Source organism: Apis dorsata, unplaced genomic scaffold (genome assembly GCF_000469605.1).
Source record: "Apis dorsata unplaced genomic scaffold, Apis dorsata 1.3 scaffold_137, whole genome shotgun sequence".
NCBI lineage: Eukaryota > Metazoa > Arthropoda > Insecta > Hymenoptera > Apidae > Apis > Apis dorsata.
Genome location: NW_006263429.1, coordinates 550,185 through 556,503, shown reverse-complemented (window position 1 = coordinate 556,503; position 6,319 = coordinate 550,185). Strand labels below are relative to the sequence as shown.

General features: G+C 23.1%; 2 protein-coding genes across 4 annotated transcripts in view; one reads left to right on the top strand and one right to left on the bottom strand.

Moving 5' to 3' along the window:
- LOC102671480 (protein artichoke-like) overlaps nucleotides 1-5,370 on the bottom strand; it is a 16,024-nt gene extending 10,654 nt beyond the window's left edge. Inside the window, exon 1 of one of the 2 annotated variants that reach the window (XM_031509328.1) lies at nucleotides 5,307-5,370. The gene's annotated coding sequence lies outside the window, so the exon portion shown is untranslated. The remainder of the gene's footprint in view (nucleotides 1-5,306) is intronic. The other variant, XM_031509327.1, reaches the window with a different exon arrangement.
- A 325-nt stretch (nucleotides 5,371-5,695) lies between these two features.
- LOC102681980 (heparan sulfate 2-O-sulfotransferase pipe) overlaps nucleotides 5,696-6,319 on the top strand; it is a 44,489-nt gene continuing 43,865 nt past the window's right edge. The window contains exon 1 of one of the 2 annotated variants that reach the window (XM_006613217.2): nucleotides 5,696-6,081. The gene's annotated coding sequence lies outside the window, so the exon portion shown is untranslated. The remainder of the gene's footprint in view (nucleotides 6,082-6,319) is intronic. The other variant, XM_006613216.2, reaches the window with a different exon arrangement.

The following is a 6,319-nucleotide window of genomic DNA, read 5'->3' as shown; positions in this document are numbered from 1 at the left end:
GAGTTTTTGGACGATTTCGTTTTAATCGATATTATTTCGTTTTGTTTCGCTCTGAGAATTGTTTGAATTTGAATTTGTGATTTTAATTATCGATGAAATCGATAGAAAATGGATATTATTGTTGTTATGTATTTGATTGGTTATTAATCGTATGATTTGGATATAACAAAAAATATTCATTTAAAATATAATTTGACTTCTAAACTCTTTCTATATAAAACAAATTGAAAAATATTTTAATAACATTTCGCGAAAATTATCGAATTGGAATTTTTAAAATTTAAATTTAAAAAAAATAAATTTATTTAAAAGAAAGAATTTAAATTTTATGAAGAGAATATTGATTAAATTTTATTGAAAGATTTTCTTATTCTTATAATCGATAATTATTTATTATATAAAATATGTTCGATAATATTAAGACATATATATATAACAAAATATAATAACAATATAATAAAATTATAATAAAAAAAATATTTAAACTTTTCGCGAATTTCAATTTTAATAATTTTTTGATAAATTTCATTTTGAATATATTCAATGCAACGAAATTCTAGAAATGGAAATAGCTCTAGAATTATGATAATTCGTTATGGAGTGATGCAATCGAAAAATAACCCATTGAATATTCATCTTAATCTCCCGATATAGGTATGTACGCATTTCAATTGTGCTCTATCAGGATCGAAACGTTCGATGAATCGCGTCATCGAGGTACAAAGCGTAAGATTAGAGATCTCGTGCCTGAAATCGATTTATCAACTGAGTATTCGATGCGTTAAAATACTTAACTTCGGAATACCGACGCATTCAAATGCAGACTCCTGTTAATAGATACGTGTATCCTTCCTTTTGCTATTACTCGTGATCGAATGAATTGGATTTACAGTAGAGGATTGGCTTTTTCCTTTTTTTGATTTGGTGGCTTATAAATTATTAAAAACTTGAATAGACCTCTATCGTGAACTCTATCTCGAAAGAACTCGTAGCTAACGGACGAAGATGATTTAATAACGAAAAACAAGAATGTCGATAGTATTGATTTGTTATAGAAAGAAATCGATTGAAATTTTGATGAAGTGTTAAGAAGAGAGAATTTCGATTTCAAGATTGTGATTGCAAATTTGTTTGGATGTATTGCATTAATATTTGATTATTGCAGAAAAGATCGATTTGTATTTTTTAAGGTTAGGTTTCATATATATATCTAATGAAGAAAATTGTTTTTTATTGATATTGTAAAAAAGTATTAGAATATAAATAAGTAAAAGGTATTAGAATATAAATGATATAAGGTATTATATATAAATGATTAAAGTTTGTTAATAAGAATATATAAAATTTTTATAAATATTTTTTACATAAAATTGATTTAATAATGTAACGATTGTTACAATTCATTCTAATATATGTACATATATAACAGAATATTTTTGATAAATTATGTTAAATAGAAATTATAAATATATTTACAAAATTTATATTTTTTTAAATTTAATATTAATTAAAATTTAATTTTTTATTGTAATTATTATAATTATAATTAATTGGTTTTTTTTGAATTTCAGAAGACTCTAAAATATTAGATTTTAGAGAATTAAAATTAAAAAAAAAGATTGGAGATTAAATTAATTCTAAACTTATTCTTTATAGTGAAATAATTTATCTATTCAATTAATATGTCTTTTAAAATTTGATGCGAATAATTATTAAAGGATGATTAACCGGAAATCATTTAGAACGAGCCTCGTTCCCACGATGTCTACGATTTAACACAAAATCTTCGCCCCATTACTCAATGAATTCGTGCAGAATAATTATTCAAATCTCGTTTAAAAAATTTCCATCGAAGAGGAGAGATGGATCGAAGTATTCCTAAGTGAATTTATTATTTTTAATTTTTATTATTATTATTATTAATTTATTTAGATGCATCATTTCGGCAAAATGGATTTGAGGTTATCTTACAAGAGCCTGTATAACTGCACAGAACAAATCGTGATCCATCACGATTGACATTGAAATAATAGGAATTATGGAAGAATATCATGAACAATGGATTGACTATTTTGTCTTTCAGAAATTTGATATTATTTTTTTTTCGTATAAAAATCTCTGTAAAAATTTAAAAGAAATTTTATTGAAAAACAAAATTAAAGAAAATTTGAAATAATGTTAAAATGATGTTAGAAAATTGAAATATTGCCAAAAACAAATATTATTTAGCTATTTTAATAAATTACTTTTTTAATAAATTATAATTTAATGATTGCTAGACGATAAAATGCATGATTTTTTCTTTCATTATTCAGAATTACAAAATTCTGGCTTCATTTTAATAATAATATTAAAATGAAACTAGAAAAAGATAATATTGAATATTCTATTTTCTATTTTAATTTTTCATTTTCAATGGTAATATTATAATTTATTTGTTATTATTTACAGTGATATGAAGAAACTAAAATTAAATTATAAAAACAAGAATATCAAAAAACATCATCTTTCGAAAATTCAATGTAAACAAGTTTATTAGTTTATATTAGTTCTAAACGAGTTACTATAAAAAGGATGATTACCATAAAAGTGAATAGGAACCTCGACATTCTTTTTTTATAAATTTTTTCATCGAATTTCATATTAATTCATGTAAGTCGCTTAACATCACAATAGCATAATTATTCTTTTTGCCATTTTTTTTTATTATCATTAAGATTTATTATCATTATTATCATTAAGATGTGAATATACTTGAAAATTTTCTAATTATCTTTAAATCTTCAATATTTTCAGTTATATTATGAATTAAAATAATTCTCAAGAATAATAAATATATAAAAACCGTCTGGAAAATTTAGAACAATAGAATTTCATTAAAATCATTTCATTTGTCATTGGGATATTATTTTAAACATTTAATTTCTCTGACTGGATTTCTCACGAAAAAAACCTACCTTTTTCCCATAATTGTCTTTAAAATATTCATTTCTCTCAACTTTCAATTAAACAGATTAAATTAATTATTTTTAAAATAGAATTATTAAGCTTTAATTTTTAGTACTTAGCAAATAAATAGATTTGTTTAGATCGATTCAAAAAATAAATAAAGCATAACATAAATACAGCAAAACGTTTTAAACAATTATAAGATTATCTATATTCCTGCGACAAATTAAGTTAATTTTTTTTGTATTATGTATATTTTTTTGTTTTATAAGATATTTTTCCGTAAATAAAAAGCATTTATATCTTTTGTTCAATTATCATATCATCAATCTTTCAATATTTTAAGTAATAAAAATACAAATTAATAATTATTCTCATAAAAAACATGATTATAAATAAAACGATCAAGGAAAAAGAAATTGTCTCGTAATAAAAAAAAGAGATAAGATTTAAAACAAGAAAAAAATTTTTAAATGCATATAAAATATCATAGCATTAGGAATTAAATTACGAATAAAACGAAAGACCCGTAATGAAAATAACGGAATTCGTTTTCGTAAGTTATTTCGATTCTCAAGGTCAATGACCAGATCTAAAGAGAACACGATTGTGTTATATTAACTTAGCTATTTACGGGAATCGAAAGTCGTGCATGGCATATCAGTATCATGCAGGATGATGGTTTTCAAGGCAACAATGTTATATACTATTATTACTGGGAACTCTCACTGAACGTGGTGAACGTGACGCCACTACGTCTAAACTTTCAATCACCGATTCGTTTCACCGACATTGACCATTTGCGTGTTTTTCACCGGATACGATTTTCCAACCTGTCACGATAACTTATTGACTAATTGCTTTTGTGCTAAGATCATTCCTGGATATTAATAATTTAAAAAGAATATAAAAAAATTTATTTGCATTGTTTGTTTTTTTTAGATTTAGGTTAGATATGAGTGAAAATATGAAGATATTGTACTATATATGAAAATATTGTATTATATATGTTAATATTTTTTTAATTGTAAGAACTAGAAGAAATAAGAAAAAAAAGACACATTATTAAATATATTTGAAATAAGAAATAAAAAATTTTGTGTGAGATTTTAATATCTTTATCAATTTAATATCTTCAATATCATTATGATGGTAAAAAATTCGATAATTAATATTTCGCTGAATCAGTCTAACAGATCGAGAACGTCTTATAAATCGACGACGAGATTGCATCACGAACGAAATAGGAATCCGGAAAACTAAAACCACAGGATTGATCGGAGCATGATTTTTATCATTTGATCCGTGTGAATCTCGATTGTAACTGAGAATGAGTATAACCTTTCTTTAAAATGGTTTACTTTATGTTTTTATTTTCTTCAGAAAAAAATATTATTTTTAACAAAAAACATTATTTCATATTCTTAATATCTTTATCATTAAATTGCCAACAAAATATACAATTAGAATATAAATTAGAATTATTAATTTAGAATTGGAACAACTGAGTTTATTTTTTATTATTAGTATGAATTAGTGATTTTTTTAAATGTATTTATATCATGTATTAAATAATTATATCACTATAATTACATCAATTATAATAGTTCTAACATAATTTATTTATAATTAAATTAAATATATATATAATTAAATTCCAATATAATTTAAAATATATTACAATAAAATTATTTATTCTATTAAATATCAGCTGTTTTGAAATAAAAAATAATCAGAAACATTTACTTAGAACTTTATAATTTAACTTTCCACCAAAATTTGATTTGCTTAGGTATTTTTGTTTCTTATTTTTGTTTAGTAGATATTTTTGTTTCTTCGCTATTAATTTTTCGTGTGTTAGTATTAAATCATCAATAATATATAATACTTGTACTATGATATTTAAATATAGGTATAATATATTTAAAATTTAAGGAAATTTCAAAATTTTTTGAGTTTTATACGATTTTTCACCATTAACTACTTACATAAACATAAACAGTTAATATCAATACATGTTAATTTGAAAAAAACAATTTTTCAGCTATAGATAAGTGATAAGTGATAAGTGATAAGTGATAAACAGAGTGATAAACCAAATAATAATTAAACTATTAAGAAAATAAATCAAACCTAGATTTATATGGAATAAATTGTCATATGACAGTTAAGAAATAACATCATTGAACGACAAAAATTTTTTATATCCACGATTTTTATGTATTATAAATAATGCATTTAATTTATTCACTAAAAATTTACCAAAAAAAAAAAAAATAAAAATAAATAATCACAAAGTAATCACAAAGTAATGGATTGATGAAACACAGAATCTTATAAAATCTATATAATATTACCAATAATATTACTGCAGAGGAAAAGATGATCTTTCACGTTTTAAAAACTATATATTAAGACTATGCATGTGTGACTATGTATTAAGATATTACATATTACAATGCACCAAAAATAAAAAAGAACAAGAAAGGATACGAGATAAATAAAATGAACAAAAATCACTTAGTGCACAAGTGACATCTGTCATCAATTAATTGAAATATACATATAATAATCGTATAAAATGTGTTAATAAAAGTAAGAATAACTGAATGCAAAAAAATCATAATAAATTTTGCTTCGTTAAATCGCAAAACAACAATATTTTCAAGTGAAAATAGTTGCTATTACTTTTTACGATATCGCGCGAGTTCAAACTACATATAGTTCATGTTAAAGTAACTCGCGTGTCGACAAGCTAGTCTCGCGCTTTCGCGATGTTCTAACCATCTCACTGCCACTAAAAACATGCGAGTCAAGCATTCGTTCGTTGGAAAAAAATACATAGTGAAGCTTCTATAGTGTTTGCACCTGCGTTAGACACGGACAATTTTCCTGAGCAAGGAAAACGAATTCGCTTGTTATCTACGATCTTCTTACGGTAATAGAAATGAAAGAAAAAACGAGGATGTGAGCGAATCCTGCAAATATATTTCACTATGCTTGGAAATCATTTGTAAACAGTTTGTGGAAATAAACTGGGAAATATATCAAATCGTAAAAACTTGAGAATAAAATTTTTGTCAATTAAAAAAATGAAATGAAAAATAGATTGCAATTTAGATTTATCTATTGGTAATGAATTTTTTATTTTTTTTAGGTTAAAATAGGTTTAGATTGCATTGATTTAATTTTTCGAATTTTGAAACATAAAATGATTTCATGTTCGATAATTATTCCTTAAACTCATATTGAAAAGAATTAGAAATCAATCCAAATAATAAATTAAATGTTCTCTAATAAATATTTATGAAAATCAGCTTTATTAATTAATCTTTTTATTATAGCATTGTTCATATCAAAGACATTTCAT